Here is a 27611-nt window from a genome sequence, read left to right as displayed (position 1 = left end):
GTTGACTTGCAACTAAAACTATCAGGACCAATTAAATCTGAGAATGCTTTGCTTAATTCAGAAAAATGTATTACACCCTTAATGAATATTGGTGGTGGCAAATCTTTTTTCTTTAATGTATGTGTGGTAGAGTTATGTGACCCCTGACTGTGTGCATTAAAATCATTTTGATTATTATTAGTTACATTAGCGGTGTCGGTCGTCACTAGGTCAGTCTCGGCGAGGGCAGAGTATCGGTTAGGAGAGATAAAGTATTTTGTTTTCTTGGAAGTGGTAGCGGAGGTGGTAGAGGTGGGAGTTTTTGGCGATTGCGGAAGCGATCGTTTATTTTCAGATTGTGATTGAGAATTATTATTCTTATTCATTATGGGCTTAGTTTTAACTACTTGATTGTTAATTATCTGTATAGGCGGTACGGTTCGCTTCGGTTTTGTAGAATTGTTAGCTGACATAATGAGTATATCTTATCTGAGTCCAAAGGTCACCGTGTGGACGGTGCCTCGGAGAATGTTAAATTTGTTGGTATTATACGGTTGGATTTTATTTATTTATTATAATAGTCAAATTAAGTTTCTATTACTTGTATTCTTCGGAAGGAAGGTGGAAGTCAGCTGAGAATGCTAACTTGTGCCGCTTTAGAAGATGCGCTGATAGGTATGACACTCGATAAAATCTGTCAAGATTAGATACGTTAAACTGAACATTTCACGAGAGCAACAAAAACGCGTGCGCACCTAACGACGTGTGCATTGGAAGTGCAATTTAATATAAATTGGAATATATAAACTTATAGGTAATACGGATTTAAATACTTTAATTTGTATTACTAATATCTTATTAAATTATGTCTAAATTAGGAGGTAGGTATATAATATTTTCAAATGAAATCCTACCACAGATTTAAATTATGAAACATTTTTATATTTCATAAATTAAAAAAAAAAAAAAACTGTTAACTGATACAAACGTGTGGCTATCCAATATTCAAGATTTTCAGGAATTCTCGATCTATGAACATTTTTAAAAATATGTAAGATAAACAGTAAAAAAAAAAATAGGAACTATAGTGAAATATCATTCTCAGTTCAAAAATATATTGGCAATGACACACAAGAGGAAATATAAATATTGAAGTCGATCTGAAATAAAATGTAACCCTTTAAATGTACTCGTATTATTCAAACCTATTGAATTATAAAATAATTCACAGTGATATATTCCAACTATGTACTATAAAATTCGGATATTTGGACGATAGTCTAATTATCACCAAACCAATTGTTAAACGTCATTACGAATTATTATTTATGTAAACTAATCTAATAAAATGTATTAAACTATTCTTATAAACAATATTCAAATATCATATTTTGTTATACAAATTTTACAAGCATTTTAACTAACATATTAATTATCAATACCACAATAATGTAATTAAATTATTAGTTATCAAATAATAGTAAACGTAAGTTGTTTAATTGAAAATATTAATGCTTTTTGTATTTTTCTATACATGATTCAATAATAACTTATTGATACTTGTTATAAACGTAGTATAAACGAAATCGTGTACGATTCAATAAAGATTTCAACGAATATAATTTTCCGGTGACATTCGTTCTCTTGGATTTCTATGAACTGAAATAGAAGTTGACATAACTTCTGAATATAAAAATAAAGTCAATGTGAGTTCAAAGTAAAAACAGTGAGCTAAAAGAGCTTCGAAATCATATTTCTATATTTATATTGCATACATTACGTGTGTATGTATTAAAATATTATGCGTTCAATCGTACATCATAATCCCGTGGGAGTTAATCATTTTAAGGACAGAATACATATCGAATGCGTATTGTGCCGTATTATTATTCGGACGAATCGACAGTTAGTAATCGTAGTTAATTTGCCTTAGATATTACATTTAAAATGAATTTTAATAAGTCAATTTTTTTTATATTAATTCGTGTTACTCTACGTATATAAATTTCACTGCGATTGTAGTGAAACACGCTTGACCATGCGTACGGTCATGTACTACATTCTTATAACTCTTCCCAGACATAAAAATGAACACTTCTCTATACTCAACGGATAAAGACGTAAGATCTTCGTGCTCAGGAATCCTAATTATCTGCTGATAATACCCTTTTTGCACAAGTTTCAAACGGTTGGAATCAAAGACGTTCTTTCGAGCACGTATTATATAAATATCGGCAACGATCCAGCGGATAAAAAATTATGTGAAAAACATTTTTTTTAATCGACACATAACTTCATCTCGATCCATTACTTTATAATAATTGCTCCAAATCATTGTCCACGATAGTTTTCACATTGGAAATCCAATTGTTTTTCTCATTTCTAAACCATTATACTATAGCTTCAGATTAAAAAAAAAAAATTGTTCATTCTTTAAAAATGATTTACACGAAAATATTTCATTATTTTTAGTAACAAACCACTGTACATGGCTAAAATATATTTTTATTATGCATGATGAGTCCAATAATAATAATAAAAAATAAATAAAACATTAAAAAAAAAGTAAATTATAGCCCAAGTTTATTCAACTTTACTAATTTTAATTTTGTATGAATAATAGAAATAAAATCGATTTTTGTTTTACTTATTTATTTATTAGTCCTCGTTGTTGTATCTAGTATATTCTGTTTATTGGTCACAGACGCATTACTTACCTGCGAACAAAACATAAATATATCAATAATACCGAACATACATTAATACTTTATTATATTAGAATATTTTTTTACTGTATAGCTACACTGTACACTGTTTATTAACAGCACATTGAAAAGCTGAAATATATAAATATAATATAAATGTTAGTTGAAGGGATCCTTTAACAAAATTAATATTTCACGAAAATCATAACTTTTATTGTTTTTTTTTTAATGACATTTCACAACAAAGTACTATAGACTTACACACTATTTGTTATGTATTTTTTTTTTACTTAATACATATTTTATTAGTGAACATATTTTATAGTTATCTATATTATAGTATGAAATGTCTTATAATAATATTTCAAAGTAATACAATGTATTTTTTGGTAGAAACACAAATGTAATAATAACTCACATGTTTCCATTCTATTATAGTCGTCGTATATCACGTGTTTAACTAAAACAATAGGTCACATTTTCTGTTATTGAGTTTAATTTTTGCTTATCTAGATAATTTTATTTAGATAATTGTCTGTATTCTTGTCAAGATTAGAGTTATTTTTTTCTTGTACGGAGACGAATCCAACAAATCAGAGATCATCAAATCGGTCCAGCCGTTCTTGAATTATAAATTCTGTAAATAACCTGATTTTTTTATACATATAGATATTGTATTTATTACCATAATTCATGTATTATTAATAAGTAATTATTATTTCTTGGTATGTAATTTTATTTGTATTTTCTTATTGGGAAAATATTTTTGGTATTTTTAAACCTAATTTCTTATTTCCCCATGAAAGTTCCAAATATAGTAGATATTTGATTTCAGTATACACACGTAACTCATATGCTGAATAGTTATTACTTCACTCTTGGAACCCGTAAAGTCGCAACTACTTAATATAAAATAATGAAAATCATTGAAAATCATCAAATTAATGTTATATGGAAAACAATATTGATAACTTAAAATATTTTTTTATGTATTCTGTATTCATCCTGATTACGTACAGAGCAATTTTCATTTTTTTTTTCTCTAACATTTTAGTGATTATCTGTTTTTAAATATTGTACATTATTTATAAATACTGTTAAATGGTACACTACATAACTACAATAAAAATTAAACACCTAGGTACCTATTGATAATAATGGTTATAAACAGGGACGTATTTAAGAGGTGGGCTCATGGATCCCGTGTTCCCCCCCCCCATTAACCGTATTTTATACTTTATTTATTATTGTAGGCCCTTTTTCACGCACGGGCACACGGTGAAATATTGGAATATCAATATATCATGATAATATGATACCATCGATTAAACGGATTACCATTTTATACACCCTCAATACACCATAATATACACCCTGAAATAATTATAAATCTTGAAGTCATGCATATGCTAATAAACATCCCAGACGTCTTCAGTTATTGTAATTACAAAAATTATATTTAAAAATATGTTTTATTATAAATTTGTGTAATAAAAGTTTTTGTTTCTATCAAACACTTGTATTTTGATTAATTGGTTATGAATAACGACAGTTTTGTTGAGATGGAAAAGTTATAACTATGTATAATTTGAACTTTTTGTTTGTACCCCCCCTCTCTAATAAGACATTTCTAAATACGCTTCTGATTATAATTGAGTCTTCATATATATTATTAGAATATGAAATACTGACCAAAAAATAACATTTTTTGAAAATATCTTTTTTTTTTATCTAGATAAAAATGAAATTATCTATTATCTTTATCTAGATGAATTTGGACATATTATTTTTCATCTTTATCTAGATAAATTTTGCATTATCTATTCCTAACACTGTTTATTAATACCTGATCATTATGAAATATGCTTAATATCTGTCCCATTAAAAATTTGTTGTGGTTAATATTAAGCGTAATTAGTATGAATTATCACAATTATTGCCCAAATTTGCACGATATTTTACTGGGTAAAAAACCATCTTTAGCAAGCCTTTAAGTTAGTCAAGTAAAAAATAAGGTTAGTCACAATATTTATGTTAATTTTATACATGGTCATCAAATATTTTACTGTAACATTATGCTTGTAATACATTTATACTTAGGGAGTAGTTCTTTTGGAATTGAATAACTGTAGAATATATAGTCGTTAAGGAATAGGAAGCATGAACTTATTATAACTCTACTAGATCAGGAATACCCAATTTTCGAAGATAGCGTTATGAAATCGAAAATGTAAAAATAACTTTATTATGAGCCATAATAATGGTATATAAAATTTTGCGTGTCTGCATAAAAAAAAAAAATCTCTTAAAATAATTTATTTGGTGATACGTGCAGGAAATACTTAATACTAACAAACACATTTATGCAATTCAATTATTATGAATTTAAAAAATAATGGTAATTTAAGTGAACAAGAGGTTTTTTAACCTCTCATGTTATACTACAATATCAGGAATAAATATTAAAATAAACATAAAACTGAAAAAAAAGAAGGTACTATACATTAATTATGTAATTATATTGGGATTTAAATCAAAATTCATATGGACGATCAAATATTATCTTCAGAGAATTTCATGGATGATATTAAAATGTTAGGTTGACTAATGAATTTTTCCAAACATTATTTTGATACTTTAAAAAATTATTTTTTAATTAGTATTTTGTATAACTGGAAGGATACAATCCAATATTAATACAATTAAAATGGAAAATTGAATAACTTAGCAGTCGTCGTAGTTTGGTTTTAAAATTTACTGTTCGGATCATTGTTGACAATTTTAAGTATTTCATAAAGTCGTCTAACATTTTATATAAAAAAAATACGTTAAAAAATATATGTTTATATACGAGTATATATATATATATATTGTTCCTAGAAAAAATAAAAGAATAAAATAAATTATTAGACGTATTTATAATATATTTATTATTATATATTATATTAATATACAATTCCGTAGACGAACTCGCATAGTAGATAACTTAAATGTAATGAATGTTGACAAAGCAAACTGAAATCTATGTCTGGTTTAAACTGTGGTCTTATAGAATCAGTAAACAATAAACGTCAAAAAAAGTTAAGATGTTTTGGTCAACGTTCACACGATGTTTTATACCCACTGTTAACTCTGGTCTGATGTGCGCGTTGTTATTTTTCCTTTTTGTTTCCATCTCTCAAACCACCCCGCTACCACACCCAAGATCATAATCCCATCCGATGTAAAAACTTGTTAAGAAGAGAGTTGCACGAAACCGCCCTACCGTCAGATTTATCCTCTCCCTCGTTCCCCTTCTCTTTATTTCTCTCTCTACATACATACATACATACATATATATATATATATTATATTCGGCTACTGCTGTAACACTTGGCAAGAAAATACTATATACGACGGCGTAGATTACGTTTTAATATTATCACATCCATCTAGCGAGTTTGTCCTCAGGCTTCGTATTTTTATTTTCCTATTTTTTTCCTCCCTTTACTCTTTCCTATTCTATTCCGTTTTTCTTCATCTCCGACCGTTGTATACGTAACTCTAACCCTGCGTGTTGCTCCCGTCATAGAGATCGGGATAACGGGGATTTGCAATAAAAAGCAATTTTTTTTTCTTACGCCACTAAAGCTACGCGGAATTAGATTTTAATTTCAGCTCTTTTCTTTTACTCAGCCGTAAGCATAAGAATTTTTACCAAAAATATTTTTATAAATCTATATTTTGCCATTTTTCTCCATTTTATCTACCTTCCCCATAAATATCATTGTAAATAATTCATCACAATAATTGTTCTTCTACAGAAAATGCTGTGACACACTATTAATTTGCATACATATTATAACAAGATACTCTTAGTTGCAAATATATTGATTTTGTATGTATCTGACGATACATTTTAAGTTTGAAACTCGTCGTACTTTATAAATGCTACAAAATTTCAGCCTAAGCTTTTATTTATTTATTTCTATAAATAAATTATTTGTTAATTTGTTTATATATACATTTTCGAGTATTAACCATTTAATAATTTTTAATTTTTATTATTTTAACACTATATTTATAAATTTAAACAATAGTTTGTAATATTACGTTAAATTATCTTAATCGTTAATATTTTTTAGAACCAAGCGCTAAACCTTATTATAGTGTATTACTCACTTTATAAAATAATTTAATTTACATAACTTACCATTATGTATTTAAATACAAATACAAATGTTGCTTGAATTTTTTTATTATAATACAAAATTTACAATTTTTCAAAATGTTCATTTATAAAATACAGGTACTTATATAAATATCTAAAAATTGTTCTATATCTATCTAATAATTATATATCTGTTAAATATATTATTTTACTATGAATATTAGTCATTATCAAATAGTCAACGTAAACTGATTATAATTTAGATTTATTTATATCAATAATAATTATTGATCTAAATAAATCTAATACTATATTATAAATATTATAATATAGTATTAGGCAATTAAAATTCATAATTCAGTTCAAAGGAAATATTAAACAAACTTAAATAAACGTACATTCATGTCGCAATAGAAAATAGAATATCATTACATTTTAGTGTATAAAAAGATTATAAAACAATATTTTTGTTATACTAGTTTCAAATTAGCATGAAAGCAATAATATGTATAGTTAAATTAATGTGTACAAAACAGAAGGCTAACGAATAAAATAATGTCTTCTATGGTGGTCATTTCACTCAACCACATGAATTTTATTAAGTATTAACATAATTCGAGTTGTATAATTTTATCTATACAAACGATTGGATCGTCATATATGACAATAATAAATATATGGACAATGCAAGGTACTAAGATTTCAGAATCTTTGATATAATTTAAACATGTGTTCGAGACTGAAAATATTATCACATTTAGGGGAGAATATCAAATATGAATGCAAATGTGTATACTTTGTGGGACGACGAGAAAATCCGATTTAAAGCCATGGGGTAAAAGAAGTTTTAAAGGCATAAACCCCTTTTAGCTTCCATTGCATATGAGGCGGGAAGGAAATTTATTGAACAAGGAGATAATGTAAGGTGGAACTTCCTCCAAAGGAGACGCAAGTTCCAATTATTGTGTACGGTCTGAGGTGTTCCGCTTTTGTTCGGTTCTCTAATATCTGCTTTTTATATGTGCACGAGACCGGAAAAAGGGACGCTTTTTGGATGAATGTTGTATTATATCCTTATAAATAGATACATTTGTACGTACATTCAGCATGTAGATATTTCATTGCTTTACTTTTTTTTAACTATAAATAACCTGCATTTTAAAACTACGAATCATTGGATAGAGAATATTTTTACTATATTGAATATATTATAAAACCAATTGGTTGGTTCACTACTGACAACTTACACCTCAGAACGTGAAACGTTTTTGGTTTATTAACGTACTAATGGTTGTTCAGACTCTTTGACTGCATAACCCCAAAAATCAATATGCAAACGCGAAAAGTTTGTTTCTTAAAAACTAATAAATTTTAATCAAAATTTAAAATGATTCAGGGAATATAATGAAAAAGTAAGTTTGTGAATAAAAATGTCATTTCGTACGAAATTATGTGATCTTCTACGCCAAAGACTCCATATTATTATGTTTGAGTTTATTTGAATTTAAAGAAGACCACAAAGATTCAAAAAAACTAAGCAAATATTAACACATAATAACATTTTAAAAAATGGGCTTTCGTTGCCATAAGTCATAATTTAATATTTTTTATTACATTGTTTAAAACAAATATAATACTAATGTATTAAATATATACGAGAAGTACATTTTTGAGAAATAAAGAAATAAATGTGTAAAATTTATTTTATAATTTACCTACTATATATATTTTATAGTTAAAATGTATTAATATACATGGTATATTAATAATGTATTAAGAATTTTTTCAAATATGTTTCATTTTTTTGAAGACCTTTTGCCTAATTGATTCCTTCGGTTAATAATTTCGACAGTCTAGAACCAAATTTGAATCTATTATGTAACGACCAATTTATTTAGGGAACATTAAAAAATATTTTAAAACAGTATAGTGTAATATATTTATAATACGAGAGTATTGTAATAAAAATAAAAAATTAACCATTATAGTATTGATGTACTGTATTGATGTATTTATAATCATTTTTGAATTAAATTATTTTGACGCCAATTTGTTAATTATATTTTAATTTTAATTTTAATTTTGCATTAATAGTTGCATCATATGTTATAATAATACATTTTGTATTTTAATTATTATAAATGATACTTTTCTATATAGACTAGTTGTTTTCATCGATACTGATATCGTACGTGATTATAAAAAAAAAAAAACATGATTTATGTGAATATTTCGGGCATCATCGGCAGTAACGCTATGTACACAATTCAATGGTAACTGATATTAGTGTGTTTACGCATCAAGCGGGTTTCGAGTTACGAAAGTAAGCCATATTAATACTTAAAAACTTGTGAGACCAATAGTAATCGACCTTTTTTACGAGTTTACGCTCAATAAAATTCACCACAGGACGTACTGTATGACTTGTCGACAAGAGACACGCGATTTGATGTTGTTTACGGTTTTTTGTTTGAAATTGTTGATCATGGCCAAAAATCGTGAACACTGGATAGAACTACAGCCCATATGACCCGAAGCATATATATAATTTATATACAGTGTTAGATCTAGCATATTTTTCACTCGGAGAAAAGTATAAAATGAATGCCCTCTCATAATTTAATCTCCTCTATTATGCTACTGTTATAAGTATGCACCAGTTGCTCACAAAAAAAAAAACGGATACTTAATTAAGAAAAAGGTGTAAAACATTAAACAAAACTTGAAATAAAAACTGTTGCTTGACTTGCACGTCTTACAAGAAAAGAATGTTTAACACTCATAATACAATATATATATATATATATATATATATATATACTCGTATAAACAATATACGATGTACTGCGAAAAATAAAAATAGAAGAATTGTTCATCACTGATATGCACAAATAATCCTTATGAAAAATGAAGGTTATAGCCAGAATCAAATGAAAATCGTAATTGGTATTATAATACTCATTAAAAAACAAATAAAAACTGTTGGTATATCCGACTATTATTCGGCAATTTATCACCCCTCGTCCAAAATTTCCGGGGCAAATGTAAACCCTGTATAAATATGTAAGCGTATTGGCCGGCCGTTTCAAGCCCAAAGTGTCTGTTTCGCGTACGTAATAGCGCTCGACAGGGAGCGATGGTTGTGACGATTTCACGACACGTTCTTTGGAAACACGGCAAAGATCTGTCCATGATATACTCGTACAGTCCAACGGAGAAAGAGAGAGAGAGAGAGAGGTGGTTTGTAACGCAGCAACTGTAAATGCGCTCGTCCCTTCGGGTTTCGGAGGCTACGGTCACCCGGTTCCGCTTGTAGGGCGCGTGTGCGGGATCAGTTGTGGCGGCGCGGGTCGGGGTCGGAAACGTCGGCGGTGGCGAACACAAAAGTTGTATATTTATCATCGTATTTAATACACGCGTATTACGCACAACACCGTAGCATTACACCACGCGACAACGTTTTGTAAACCCCCTGCCCCCCCACCGCTGTTTTCGAGCCACATATTTTCTTCGTGTCGGCTTGCACGGCGACACCGAAAACGTTTGCCGTACGTATAATGCCTCCATCGCAGGTTTTTCCGGACCGTTTGAATCCCTAACCCCCGACCCCGATCGTGCCTCGTAACGAATTTCGCCCTCGCGTCGACCGCGGCCCACCCGCTGCTAGCCTTTTGCGTTTCACTCCTCCCTTCGGCTCCGATGGGATATAATATGATTATTATAAATCATTCGCCGCGTGGCTGTCCGGTGACGTATAATGTATACACGCTGCACCACGTCGACACGTGACTGTACGCGCGCGCATTATTTATTTATTTATATATATTTCTCGACGCCCCTGTACATAGTACCACATACGAGACACGTGTAAGTGCGTATAAATGTATTTATGAAGGTAACATATTTCCGGCCGTGAAACCGTAGAGTTCTCCGAGAGAAACGAAAAACACCATAAAACAACGACTGCGACAAGATGTGCGCCACCGGTCTCTATCCGTCCTGCAATAGCAACTGCACGGCACGTGAGTTCCAGTCGAATATCTGTCCGTGCGTGCGTGTTCTCTTATGAATAAAACATGACGAAGAGCGCGGCCTCGCTGAATAGACACGTCAAACGGTAAATGACCCTGTGCCCTCCCGTTCTCCACCCGAACAAATGTGTTTTATTGCTTAACATAAAAAAAAAATACCCTGAAAATCGGTGGGCAAAGAAAGAAAATGCATGATTTGTGTCCCGTGTGCACGTCCATGGCGGGAAGGTTATCCGATGGAAATCGGTGATAAAAACAACCGAGCGCCGCTATCGACAAGTGCACACAATTTTACCGATCCGTAGTATTTCCAGTAAAGTTTCTCGCCAATAACATCATTTTTTTTCCCCCCAAGGTACACTGCACAATCGATATTGTAAAGGTATTATTTCGTTTTCCTATTCTTATGTATTATTTTCACCGATCGTACATTCTATATGCACACTCGATTGAATACCATACGTGGAAAATTAATGACTTAAAGTCTGGAACAAATAATTAGGGTATATTCAATTTATCATCGCAATTAACATTTTTTTTTTTTTTTTGTTTTTGATTTTACTTATATGTACATCAATGTAATATATATATTATTCATTGAATAATATACGGTAATAACCGTTAGTGTTTTTTTTTTCTTTTTTTTTTTTTAATGACCTTAACAGTTTATATGAAAACGGACAAGTATAATTGTTTTTACAATTTAAATACTATTTAACAAGTGGTCTGAAATAAAATTGAAATACAAGGCACATTGGGTTGATCATGTATATATGTTCATTCATCCAATTTTATTTTCTTTTTGAACATAAATACGATTGTCGAGCGCATTTCGTTATACTACAATAGGCAATTTTATAAAGTTCAGCGACTTCATCAGTAGTAGTAGTATTGGAGTGGTATGTTTACCACTCGTGGTAAACGATTATGCAACGATATGCTCACTTCGGAATAATTTTGATTTTTTAAGACATGAACAAATCGTTTACCCTACACCACGGGGATCGTTATATCGTTCGGTCAATTACTTTATCATAGTATTTTCGTATTAAAATTTCTAATATGCCAATATAATACGCAAATGTAATTTGATATATGCTACGAGGGCGTATCAGATATCAAAAGTATTTTGTAGCGTTTTACTAGGAATGAGTAAATATATTGTCCGTACTCGTATATATTAGGGTTTATTATTATACATTTACAATTTATTCATCGAATAAGTGCCCGTTTATGAACGCCAACAGTATATTTCCCCAATAAAATTCTTAACATAGTCGTTTAACGTTTCTCGATTTCAGATATATGTATGATAAACACATGAATGTCACAAAAAATATATACATGTTACTAAATCTTATAGTTGTTCTAGAATAAAGTGCTACGAAATTTTACTTTATAAAAACGTAAGATGTAAAATAATTATTATATATTTTTTGTTGCTTTCTATGGTTGCTGTACTAAATGTTATTGTTAACATTTAAATACTCTGATCAAAAACAAATAGTTAAAATCAAAAAAATAATCCAATTTAATTGATTTATTCCATAAAGAAATATTATAGTTTGGTTATTTTATACGATTATGTTTTCAAATATATAGAATTAATTAAATATTTTAGCCAAAACCTACTCTATTTCATAATTTTTTTTCCACAAAGTTTAATGATTTTTGAACATAACTAGTTTTGTATAAAATATAAATATTTATATATAAATATATAAAACATTATTAATTGAAATAAATATAAATTAAGAAATAATTAAGAATGTTGACTTATTTATATTTTAAAAACAAATACGATTATTTATGGTACTAAGAAATAATTGTTATATGAAATCGCTTTTTATATTAAAGGAAACTATCTTATATGCTTATGAGTCATATTAAAAGATAAAATTATTATATGCTTGGCATAAGTTTTTGACTCAAGGCCAAGAGTGAAACAATCCAACGGCATGTAACAAATAAATGTAGATGATTTTTTCAACATCGTTCAAAGTGTGAGTTTTGTTTGAACTGTCTAGGAAAAGTAACATGATAAAGTCATTCAAAAATTTAAAAAAGTTTTCAAAATACATTATTTATGTTTGAAATTTGCTTTCCAATAAAACTTAACTTTGAATAATATTTTATAATCAAAATAAATATACTTTTAAAAACTTAAATAATAATTAAAAATTTAGAAAATCTATCATGTTAATTTCTGGTTTATTTTTAAAAAACTAATTGAACAATATTTTATAAATAACAATACATGACGATTTATTATAAAATATAATATTAATTGCGCAGTGTGAAAATTATTTATTTAAAAAAATAAATAAGTCATTGAATATTTTTTGAAATTTAAAAATTAAAATTTATTTTTTATTATAAATTGTTAAATAAAACAGGTCAAAACTAGGTATGTAATCAAACAATAATTCAATAAAAAAAAATAACTTTTGTATCTACTGTGCAGCTATAGAATATTTAAATATTGCCTATTTTAACTTGTATTCAAAAATAATATTTTCCAGATCGTTACACAAAATTTTAGTTTTAAATAATCGTGTATTGAATGTAATTTGTTTATTTTCTCACTGATTGCCTTAGAAAAAATGAACCTTTTGCAGCATTTATTTTAATATTGTATGAATTAGACATAAACAAGATCGTTTCAATACTTCTGGTTATAATATATTTTTTAACAATATAAAACAATTTAATTACTATCAATGATTTTTTTTTTCGTCGATTTGTTTCATAATATGTATGATTATTTATTTATATTTATTTATAATCTATCCATCGATGCTATAGAATTTGTTAATCGTAGGACGTTGGTAATAACTAGTTGTAAGGCAATTTAATGGCAGAAGGCTGGTGTGCTTAATTAAATAAATGACTCAATCGGACGGAAAGTAACTCGTGGATTAAAGTACTTATATATTTTTCACGATGTAACATAGAGGGATAGAAAAAGAAAGGGAAAAAATAGATAAAGAAAGAATAAACGGGCAAGGTAGAATGGAGTAACGAAACTCGATTAATGTCACCCATTACGACGTGCAACCAATGAAATGGTCCAAAATGAGAAATCGTGGGCTGTCAGTTCGACTTTTTGGTATGGTGTATATTTATTCCATTAATGGATTTTTTCTGTGCTATAAAGAAAAAATTACTCAACGAACGAAATTACAATTAAAAATGCGTTTAATTTTTAATGCGTTTTCCATTGGACTAAATTAATGTAATCCTACTTGAAATAGTTTAAATTCAAAATACGAAATTGTTTTTTTTTTCATTAAAACAATAAGGATAATATGATTATTTCTTATTTATCATAATTATAATTATTATTCATAAACTATTTGGTCTAATGACTCGAGAGTTTGAGAAGAAAAACGAAAATTGAATATAATATATATTATATATATATATATTATAATATATATTATTATATATTATATATATATAACACGGCGTTCAGTATACGCAATTTCACTACATTGATGTCATGAAGACTGTTATTTGATTATCATCTGCTCCTTCATCTTTTACGACGTCTGGTGATTTTCTGTTATGGTATTACTCTTAAAACATTGTCGTTTAATAGCAGTTTTGATCGATACCTATATTATGTGTTATATTGTATTATATTCGAAGAAATAATTTAAATGTGTAGTTAAATCAAGGATAATATTTTTAATATCACAAAATACCTTAATTTAAGTATCACGATTTCAACTAGATAAATGGAGATAAAATAAAATAAATTGAAAATATACAAATAACGTTTTAAATATTAAATTGAATAAACTACTCGTTTCAAATTTTATAAGCTGGTAAAAATAGCGATATTTTTTCGTCAAAGATGGATATTTAATTTTATTCCTTTAACTATTCGGTTTTCTAAAATGAATATAACGCGTATCACTTTTCCGGTGAAAATTAAACTTACGAATTGAAGTATTTAATATTAAAAACCAATTTAAGTAATTCGTTCTATTAAAAATAAATCGTAGCCAGAGAGTTTTAATGACAGAGCATAATAAATACAGAACCAGGCGTTTTTCCTAATACTAAAAAACTGGACTTAATTATAATTACAGTAGAAACTCGATTAACCGTCATTCCCTGTTATCCGTCAATGAAGTGTTTGCGATAAACTCTTTGCGGATACTATCAAGCGTATACACATTTTTATAATGTCCAACATGTGCAAATAACGTGACGTTGAACCATTTTTAATTTAATTTAATCAGTGACAGATGAGTAACCCGATCTTGCGTCTACATAAAATATGAAATATAGCAGCTAAAAAAGCTCAAGCGTCAAAAAAACAAAAGAAAATAACAGATTATTTTGTTAAAAATGGGTAGTCTTAGTTTATTAGTGTTTAGTATGGTATGAAATACGTAGTATAAATGTATGTTAATTTTTTCTGAAAATACACACGTAAAATATATACATTTATTCCGAAATTTCTGTAAACTGCCTATTCAATTAACCGTAATAGTCCCAGTCCCAATAGTAATGGTTAATTGAGTTTCTAATGTATAATATTAATAATAACAATAACATTGGACGTATCTGACGTAAACTGACCTTTCCGATGCGATAATGATAGTGAGATATGGCCGGTGTACTATCGGAGAAGGGAGGTTCAAGTAAAAAAGCAACTCTTGTTGATATTAAATTAGTAGACTATATTAAATGTTAAAATATAGAAAAACAAAGCTTACAATAGTATAAACTTAGGTACTAAAGGACCAAGGGAGAGGACACATACAAAAAATATCTTGTTCCAAAGAGCGCACAATAAAAAACATACAATATAATAATAAATATATGTATAACAATTTACGACCTTAACCAGTCAACGCAGGTGATGGTGCGTAAACGCAAAATGTACGGCATACGTTGAGGTAGTAAAACCAATGTTTTTTATAATTGTTGTGGACGAGCGCATGTAAAACACAACGCGGTGAACTATACGTGAACGTGAAAAAAACGACTGCACATGCGTTGATTAAAACGTATCAAAAAATCCACGGACTGTAATTAAAAAAAGACGTGAGTCAGTAAAAAAAAAAAAAAAAAATGGCTTTTTGACTGACCTTAGAACGTATACCGCGATGCAAAATATCACGAAGACGAATGCACCCTAGTGACGAGGCGGCTGGTGACACGTCATCAATACGTCATGGAACAAAGAACTGATCGATGACAGATGTCGACATTGTAGGGGCAGGGATAACAGACTCCACAGCTGCGTCGGTCATCGATGAATATCGACGTTAAACTTCTATCGATACCATGAAAGTTATTTGAGCGGCGTCCCTCCAGTACCGAACAAATATTTTTACTATTTTTCATCATCGTCGTCACTGTTTCTGCTAACTACCGTTTGTTCGCACTGCTACCGAATGATTATACTGTCATAATTAATTCGGAAACATTAGTGGTACCGTTATCGCACTTATCAATAGTTGTGAACGTGCACGTACATTTGTTACCACTTCTTACCATTATAGACGTGTCGAAAAACAATTATCGTACGACAGGTTTTTAATTGTTTTTCAATGGCCACGCATCCCTTTTAAAGGTTCTTAACAGAACTTCCACAATACATCCGAAAGAAATCAAGCTAAAACTACACATCGTCGGCAAGATATAAAATTAAGGATTTCTAGCAGGATTGGAGGTTGTTCAAATTTAACATTGTTCGATCGCACTATATCTGAGGCACGTGAAAATTATTGCCGAAATTTGGGTAGTAAATCACCTGATTTCGCGTATACTTTTATTCTTATACCAAAATATTTTTCTTTTCGTTAGGTAATTTATTTTTACCTTCCCAACCGAGAGTTATTTTAGACTCACGGTTTCTTTGATGATCCTGTGTGGTGCAAACGCTCACAGTGCAATTTCCAGACCGGATGCAATGGAGCAAATCAATTGGAATTTTATATTTATTTTCATGCATGTGCAATTTTATTGCGAATCGAAGAGAATATGAGGACGCATCGCTTGCACAAGTATTTTTATTTTTTTTTTCATTTATCCAGGATAGAATCTCATACCCAAAACAGTAGTTTGTGATTAAAATATTAGTCACATAAACCATAACCACCACCATCCATATAGGTAGCGGCTGTAATTCATTACACCACTGGTACACCCCCACAATCGCATAACCCTTTTACTATTAAATAATAAAAAAATAAGAGTCCGTCGAAATCCCCCGGTTCGAATATTTAAACAAATCATACGCCCTACGGGTTTTCAAAATCACAATTTCCACGCAATATTGATGGCTGTTCCGTTGCTATCTACTACAATCATGATCGTTAAATTGTCACACGGTTCACTTTTAACGCTTACCACCCTTTTTCCCCTACCACAGAGGACGGAAACTTTCACACCATTGATAATGCTGATTTTAAAAACTCTCTGAGTCGCTCTCTCTCTCTCTCTCTCTCTCTCTCTCACTCACTCTTTTTTACTCTCTTTATTTTTCTCTCGCATGTGTCAACAGATACACCCAACACCATTTTTCAAAGGTTAACCGTTTACCACCAAAAAGGATTGCAGATACATGCAATATAATATTCTGCATACGCTTAGTTTGGATTACCACCCACACTGTTGAAATTCGATAAAACAAACATTTTAAGATGCAATGACGGATTGATACACAGTTTATAAATATCAGATTAGCACCTGTAATTATGATTTTTTTTTTTTAGGTATCTTTGTTATTTACAATCAAATCGGCATCCTACAAGTTTAACATATATAAGGGGTGTTTTAGATATTTGGTATCTATGAGTTAAATTTGTGTGTTTTATACGTATATCTCGTCAGTATAGTTTTAAATTCATAGCGATAGTTGTACAATAATGTTAATTTTTTTTATTTTTTTCTATTAACACTTTTTCGGATAGAAATACTGCTCCAAAAGTTTCATCTAACAACTTAAGAGATTAAAAATTAGCCCACAGTAGCATTTAAAGATGTAATTTTTCCAAAATTTCATTAGTTTTTAGACGTGGGGGAAAACTGCCAAAAAGTCGAGTAAAAATGGTAAACATGTGCTATAAACGAAACTATTATTTTCAGATTTTAGTTCAAGTTAAACCTTTATCTATGACATATTTTTTTCATATTTGACAACATTTTAAAAATAGTTAAGTAATTTTGATTTTAATATGTAATGAAAAGATCTAATTTTTTAATAGTTCTTACATAAAAAAATTTTTATTTTGGGATAATAAAACTTGATACTGTAATATAACCTTATTCATATATTTACCAAATGATACTGAAAAAAATTCAAAAATCGTTGGTCAGGATTTTATTTCATAAGCATTTAAGTAAATATTTATACGATAGAACAAAATGTTTTGAATAGTTGGTTAAAAATATTTCTCCTTCATCAAACAAGAACATTTTAAACAGGTTAATAAAAAACTAAACCTATCGACAGTTAGAATAAATATTTTAATATAAATAAATAATGTATTTTTATACCGAAACTTTGTTCGGAATCGTTTTACTAAATAAATTAGTTATCAATTCTTTATATTTCAATATACCCATTACAGTTATTCATTCCAAGAGCCAAAGAAACAAAGAATAAACTTCCATCACCATTATCTCACCATATATTTATTAATATTCCATAATTACTGATTTTTTTTTTCATCTCTTTTCAAATTTGAATTACCTATGACCTTTTTTGTACTTCGTGTTCTTAACAAATGCAATTTCTAGAAATTAATGTTTTACTGTATGGAATATTTTGATTATTTATATTTTTTCATAATAGTTTTAAATTTTTTTATCATTTTACTGAATTACTTACTTATAATAGTAAACCGATCCATATAACATTATTATAATATTATATCGATATTTTATTAGTTATTTAATTTTTAATTAAAAAAATTATTAATTGTGAGACGGGATGGTCTTAAAGGCCCAATAAAGCCAAAAAAAAAAAAAAAAATAATAATTTTCAAAATTATAGTTCAAGTTTAACTGTAAAGCAATCGAATGTTATATTTTTTTTTCTTGATTGATGTTAAAATATTATATATATAAAATAAATTACTATGTTTGTGTGCAGCACTACGGAAAATAATAAAGGTTTAATGTAGTATAAAAAAATTGTTGTTAGAATATAATTTTTTATCTTACAGTGATATTAATTATTTTGACTATAAATTGTATTAACAATATTTATATGTATATATATATTTATATATTTATATATTTATATATTTATATATATTTTATACTTATGATAAAACTTTATAATTTATAATACATATTCTAACATAAATAATCTTTAGTTTATGATTTATAAATGTTAATTTAATTAATTATTTTTATCATTTATAATATTATTTAGTTATATTATTTGTAAATACTTACCTGATACATATACATATAGTTTTATAAATTATGTATACATTTGTATATGTAGATTTACTAATAAATATATGTTATACTATATCACACTAAATATAACATTGGGTAAATAAACAAACTATGTACACAGTAAAAATCAGAGTAATGTAACATTTTTACTTTCCTTTGTCAATATAATTAGCTTATTAAATGTATTTACGAAAACGATAATAGTACAAGTAACAAGTACTACGAATTATTAACTTCTTGAACCATCGATAATTTAGTTTTGATTAAATTGTTAACTTAAATAAAAGTATACAATACAAAAACACGATATAAATACAGCAGTATTTTTTTTACTACTTACTTGCTTGATATTATGAAAAAGGGTGAACTGGTTGATGTTATCTTTACTGACTTTAAAAAATTTGTTTATCATAGTCTTTTTATCAGTGAGTTAGTCTTGTAAGCTATTAGCGATCCACTTTTCTCGTTAATGCGTTCTTCCCTCTTGATAGGCAACAATTAGTAAAATTCAATAATCATAAGTCACCTTTAAATATTATACTCTCTGGTATCCTTCAAGGAGGTCATCCAAATCCCCTGCTATACATCTTATTAGTTAACTCTATCAACAGGTGGATCACCACGGTGAAGTTCCTTCTCTGCGGATGATATCAAAATTGATTTGAAATAAAATGATATTTTCCGTTGTCAGACTCTACAGGGCTCACTAAACAATTTCAAATGTACTATTACCCTGTCAATTTCTATTTGGCTCAAAATAAATGAAAGTAAATTAATAAATGAATAAATAAATAAATGTTTTTTGTTTAAATAGATAAATATATTTAAAAGTGTGGTCGGTTTTTTTGATATTTGTAACAGTAAAGTAATCTATGGATAATAAAACAAAAACAAAAAGATATTTTGTATCATCATTAATACCATGGATTATATTAAATAGAAAACACATTACACACTTACAATTATATCAAAAACTAAAAATAAAATAAACTAACAATCTGAACTATTTCCTAATAATACAATTTTAAGTATTACTACGTTATATATATTAAAAGTTATGATAAACATATACTTGTTGTTTTGTTGAATACAATTAAGATAAGAGTATTAACGGTTTTGTTATAATTAATATTAAATAATAAACGTAAACTAATGGATTCTCATTAAAAACTCCTGCATGAATATTTGTGACTTATTCAAAAACAATTTTGCTGATAATTTTTTCTTATGAGTAATTTTACCTGAATAGATTATTTATTGCTTTTTTAATAGCAGAGCTCCAATAAAATATTTACTTCAATACTTAAAAGTCTAATTCATAACTTATGTTAACCTTTTATACTTTGTAATAATATGTGCCGTTTAGCGTAAATAACTCCTTTGATTTAATTTTGTTGTTTTGAAAATAATGAAAAAGAAATAAATGATTTTTAAACGAAATATGTTAATTAGTATGTGTATTTTGGAAATATTTAACGTATTTAGTTATTAACTCTTCAATACTTAAAACTTTGCATTTGCATCTCAATTTCCAACCGATTTACCTAGTTAATTTTATGTTTGATAAATTTATATACTCCCACATGCATATCCAGTTTATTCGATTTAAGGATTCAACAGATTTTCTGATTATGCGTATAATTCAAGGTAAGTAGTGGCATGGTGCAGTTATGTTATTTAATACTTATTATTTTCAATAATTAAATTCATTATTTAATAAGTATGTAATATATATTTAATATTGTTATTATATAAAATAATATAATATGTATAAATAAGTAATATATTTTATATTGTTTTATAAAAAAATAGAAAAATAATTAATCAGAAATAAACTATTTATAACTCCTATTAGTTTTAGTCATTAAATTTAGAATTAGTATTAACTAAAAAAATATTTACCGAATATCTATCAACAAATTACTAAATAGTAAACTATTACAAATTGCTTTTAAAACTACGATATTTTCAAACGCAAACAAATATTTCATTGTAATCTCAACCTCACACTGACTAACTCAATGTTCATGGACCAAATACAAACAGTTTTGAGTAAACTTTATTATTGTTGGAGGAACAAAATGAATAGTGTATGGTACTAAATTTACGATGTTATCCTAAAAATAACAATTTATTGTACTCATTCAATATTGCTACATGGAAAAATATTGCAGTTATTTAGTTATAAAAGTATGTTATAAAAGTATGTTCATATTTGATTATTTGAATAAATCATGAATTAATATTTTTTTTTTAATAAATTAAAAAAAAAATTATTTCAAAACGAAATGTTGATTTTTTCATAAATATGGAGCAAATAGAAAAAAATAAAGTACGTAAATAAAATGTTGAATCGACAAAACTCAAAAAAAAAAAAAAACTAAGCAACACCAAAACACAACAATGATTTTTGTTTAAAAACACAAATATATAAATTAAAAAAAAATTGAACTACACTAGTAAATTATTAAAAGTATGATTAATTTATTTTTTGTAGAAGCTTACCATAATCAATTGTTCTAGGAAAGAAATAAACCATATCATAACATATTGAACATTTATAGTACTGTAATTTTTTTTTTTTGAACCTAAAATATAACTACACACATACACTGTCATGCACTAGTAAAAGTTTATGGATATCGGCAAAAGAAACATTGAAATGTCCCAAGAGCACAGTAAAAAAATAACAGGAAATGAAAACGTAATATAGAAGCCATTGCAGCTACAAGATTTCACCCATTTCTAAACACACTTACGTCCCATTTTCATGTCGACTGTAGGTAGTTTTCGGAAATAAAAAGATTATACCAAAGTGACACTTGGTTATAGTCGAAGTTGAAAATCACCTCTATGTTCGTTTAACATAACTAAACTAAGAAATAGAAGAATATTGCCACATTGGTAATCGAGTTCACCATAACGCGTCGTTGGTAAGGTTTAAAATATTTTCCCCAGCTTGAAACACCGCGCTTAACTGTCAATTCGCAGTTATTGCAGGATGATATATGCAAGAACAACACATGATAATATGTGCTTTATACACGTGCAAAAGATTTATAAATGATTCATATAGGTTTAACGACTTGTATTATATACTTTCATTGTATTCATTTTTATTCAATACTTCGATTTTGTCTTGTAAAATAAACTTAGAAATTTTTTTCTTTACATTTTTTTTCAAATTAATTTGATGATTAATTTTAATAATTTATGTTTCCATCTCTCTACTTAATTTGCTTATTTATCATCGAAAAATAGCCTAAAAAGAAACTATTTCATTTCAAAACTCTGTTACAGGCATCAAAAGGATACAAATAATTTTTACGCTAATATGAGAAGACGTATTAGGTAGAACATGATTTTTCTCTATGAAAACTTGCAACGATAAGATTATCCTTACGATTTCATACATGCGTATTACCTAACCCATGGGTGTATATCGAACGGCAAACGTGTTACAAATGCATATACTACTCACGTAACGATAGGTACATGCTTATGATACTTAGGAATAGGTAACGAATACTCGTATTTTTTTTTTTCTTTAACCTCTTTATATTATATTTTATTAAATTCAAAGCATGTAGTACTTATATTGTATACTGACTCTTCTGACTAATAATGATGAACTAATATCAATTTTCGCAAGAAAGACAATAGACAGAAAAAAAAACTAAATATTATTTAAATATAAAATACATTCATGTATAATATTATACAGTTCTAAAAAACCACCAGGAACCGGCATAAATAATAGTTCATTTTACTGAATCGAAGATGGTAAAATGCGATGCACTAGATTACACGGGGTGATTCATGACTCTTTTTGTAAAAAATGGACGCGAAAAATATCCAACTCGTGCACAAAATGTTATTCCCTTAGGTTTTTATACACTAAAAATAACTGTTACACCATTTTCAATCTTATCCTCGAGATTTTCTTTCCTCTTTTGCATTCTCTTAGGAACAATCCTGATCCGAATAAGAACAAATAACATGCACAATCGCATTGGGTATAATCTCTTTGTTGATTTAAATTGATGAAAACTTAAAATGGAAGCGTATAAGCGAAAGGAAATCAATACAAATAATAAAGATTATAACAGTAAACTTATAAACACTATTTCAATTAAAATTTGAGCACTTAAAACCTGAATAAAATATATTCGCTGTATGAAACCGGTGCAAAAAAATACAAATTTAACAATATGGACCGAAAGAATGAATTCCAGTTAATATTGGATATGGAAAAATCAGTTCTTATTTACTTTGGTTTTAAAAATGTTTACCTTTTTTAACGGATCCATATTATTTATGGTAAAACATGGTATTTTGAAAGTTAAAATATTCTAGCTAATATTTTAGGTTTTTCTATACTTTAAAATGCTTTGATATGATTAAAAAATCATTTTTGTATATTTTTTTTTTTTTTTTAAAGCCTCGCTGAATGGAACATTGACAACAAAGAGACGGCAGTATACTCGTATAATTTTCCTTTAAATGTGTGTCTGTTAAGACATAAATTAATACTAGGACGGTCTTATTAGTTTAATATGGTTTGCACGTAGTATAACCATATTTAAAAAATTTATTTTATTTCTGAAAGATGGTCACTTGCATACATGTTTAATTTAAAATAATCCAATCTCGTCAGTTACGGAAAATAAAATAATTTAGATTTTTATTAAAATTAAAACACTTGAAAAAATTTAATTTTTTTCCACAATATTTACTGAAACATTTTTTTTTGTGTTTCACAATATAATTAAGCACTCAATAATAAACCATTTTACATATTATTGACAATGATCACACTTGAGAATACTAATATCAATTAATTTATTCTTAATATGATTTCAAATTATTCAGTGTGGTTAAACTTTATAAAAATATGACCTTAAAAACATTAGTTATATTTGTACTCTATATAATAATATGTAGTAAAGTATATATTTACAAGTCATGTCACTAATTGAATTAAATTATTTATCAAAAAATATATAATACGTGATGGTATTCAACATAATTTAAAATTTTTGTATCGCTTTTTCTTCTTTTTGAAAAGACTATAAAAAAATGGACACATGAAAATACCTATCCTTGTTCATTTTTCATTATTACAATTGTTTAACTAGAGAAAAATAGAAAATAACAACATTGAAAACATAACTCTTTTCTCTCAAAATAGATTTTAAAATGTTAAATGCCAGTAATAAATTAACAACTAGTTAATGTTATTTTATTCACTATTAGTTTAATAAAATAAATTTATTTTACATATTTTATATTTGAAAATTATTGAATAACATTTTTTGACTTACAAACGAAGAAAAAAATATGAAACTTTACATGAACTACAATATCTAAGGCTTTCAATTTCACGCTAAATATCTTTCAAACTAATATTTTTATTTTATTTTTTTAGGAAGAAAAATATGATTCCCTTAATATGTGAACTTTTTAGTTTTGAAATATGTTAAAACTTTTCCAGGCATCATCCACATTTGTCATTTTTAGTTGATAGTTTTGTTAAAAAAAAAAAAAAAAAAAAAAAAATAATAATAGTTCCCAATGTAAATATGCATGTATAAAGTTTTTGACATATAAAAGTATTTACCTGTTCAATCATTATAATATATTCCCAAGTCCACATACATCGAATGCTCACCAGAAAAAATTGAATTATAACGTTTTAATGTGTAAGTATTTTATAATGTGTCTGCAAAGAATACATATTTTTTTAATATCCGCAACGAACAGCCGTCGGTTTTTTGCGGCTCTGTAAATACTCGGTACATCCTTTTAGACACCAATCTATACACAACAGGAAATTTGAAAGCACTACTTAAGCTTATTACCGGGGTTTCCTATCGCGTGCCAGCCAACGAGACCGCGTCGAACCATACTGTTTGCCGGCTATATTTCTCCGTCAAAGTAAAATATGCCCCGACCTGCGTGCCGGAATTAATTTCAATTTTTACTGCGGTATTGCACGGCAGCGATCACTTCTTTCGGCAGTTCATTACTCACATTTAATGACTACATATTATAATGCTATTAAAAATCAGTGTTTTATTAGACTATAATATTATTTTTGTCGAATTTTCGAAATATCATTTTCGCCGTAAAGATCACTGCTATAAATCTAAGGTTGGCACCTTATGTTAGGCTGATAAAATTACTAAAAGTTTTCATCGCGCATTGTGTTATTATTGATGAATTATTCGTATGTATTTTTATCGACACAATAATCTCTTCATTATAAATTTAAAATTAAAATCGTTTTCTAAACGTTTCAAAACAGTCATTATGTTTCATCGTACATTTATTGCTTCAAATCGATAAAACTGTTTTGTTAAAAAGTACTTAACGTGTGCATAATAATAATAATAATCAGTGAAGAATGTAACCAGGGAGAAAATAATCAACCTTAAATGAATGAATATTTAAATTACAACATATCTATTATTTCTATTGATTCGAGTTCACTGAATACTTATAATAATACTATAATAATAATATTTATATTTAATTTACTCGTATAGCAAATAGTGTGTTTTTCAAATTTATTTCGAAGTAAAATATTAGGAATGCTATCATTAAATAAAAAAAAAATGTACGTACAAGTACTATGACTGTACCTATATAATTTAAACATTATAATATTTGTTCTATTCGTTAGTCTTATTGTTTTTTTTTAATTCAGTAAATATAGTTTCAAAAATTCTTTACAAATAAATACTTAATCTGTAAATTGAAAATTTTACAAAAGTTTTTTTTTTTATTGCTTGTATATAGTTTTCCAAAAAGTAAATAATTATCAGAAAAAAAAAATTCCTAAAACAGTAGTATGACTTCGAAAAAGTACGGTTATTTGTAAATGTAATTATAGAAAACAACCAATTTAGTATTTTCAGATTTTATTTTAAAAATAAACTTTTTAGCCATAATTATAATTGGGTCTACAAACTTTGGATATTTTGATAAATTGAAGCTTAATATTTTTCCGAAAAGGAAAACAATTTTTCACATTTTTTTATACTTTTAGCATTGTATAAATAAACTCAATAAATTAGTGATGTGCTACAAAATTATTTAAAACCTCTATATTGTATCGAAAATGTATACAATCTAGACGACAATCTACCATATATAGTACATTATACGACTTGGTGTATGATAAAATTTAAAATATCAAAAATTACATAAATAATTATTAAAACATAATATCAATATTAGTTTTTAATCAGGGTATAGTCGTCGTCGAAAGTCGATCATGTAAACTAAATCCTCGCTTTGAACTGTAATACATTTGGTTTAAAATTTAAATTACTTGGGTTAATGGGTCATAATAATTATAAAACTTGAAAGTATACAGGTGAAGAAGTAATTATTATTTTTTCACCTGCTCGCTTTCATGTTTTAAACTTTATAGATTCTATAAGAAGAGAGGTATGTATTTTACAATGATGGTTTTATTTTTTATTTTTTTTTTTTTTATTTTTGGAATAAACTTTCTGGTAGTAAATTATCACTAAAAGTTTCAGAAACTTGCATACAGCAACTTTTTAGACAGGAAATTGGACATAAATGTTACTACAGGTATTTCTTTCATTTTTCTCAATTGTTTTTTCGATATAAAAAGAAAGTAAAAACCTAGAAATAATACCAACAATTTAGTTCAGTTATAATTTTTGTTTATTTTTATGAATTAGAAGGAATTTTATTATTTGATTTAAAATTTAATTAATTTTACTGTTTAATAATTATGAAGACTTTTTTAATTTTTTATATTTTCTCAGGTGTTTAGTTAATTATTTATTAAAATTTTATTTTAACGTGATAAATTAAATAACGAAACATTCATAATGTAATATAATATGAAATTTTATGTTGTTATGTTAATTTATCTTGAATAGTCATAAAATAAATTGAGTAATAATATTTTCTTAACCAGAAATGTTGAAACTATATTTGAAGACTCGATCAATATAAATCGTTTTTTAATTAATCACTTTATGGCATAGATAGCACTTTAAAACTAACTATAATAATATTATAAAATAGTATATACAAATTATATTATTTAAATCTGAATTATTATAATCTGAAATCAGATTATATAATTATCATACTTACTATTCTAAATTAATTTATATTTAACTTAATTAATAACAAAATGTATTATTACTTTATAGTCAATTTTAAAGAGTTTAGATCATTATTTGTGTGGTATAATCTTTTAGTTTTTTTGTTGACACTGAATAGATAAACACATTGTGATTTCAACGACTATAATGATAATTATAA

General features: G+C 27.3%; 1 protein-coding gene across 1 annotated transcript in view; it reads right to left on the bottom strand.

Moving 5' to 3' along the window:
- The window catches only part of LOC112685665, a 173654-nt gene that overhangs the window by 111086 nt on the left and 34957 nt on the right, over positions 1-27611 (bottom strand). The window lies entirely within an intron of this gene.

Source organism: Sipha flava, unplaced genomic scaffold (assembly GCF_003268045.1).
Source record: "Sipha flava isolate LNK unplaced genomic scaffold, YSA_version1 285_pilon_pilon, whole genome shotgun sequence".
Taxonomy (NCBI): Eukaryota; Metazoa; Arthropoda; class Insecta; order Hemiptera; family Aphididae; genus Sipha; species Sipha flava.
The sequence above is the reverse complement of the archived record's forward strand: the minus strand, read 5'-3'. Positions and strand labels throughout refer to the sequence as shown.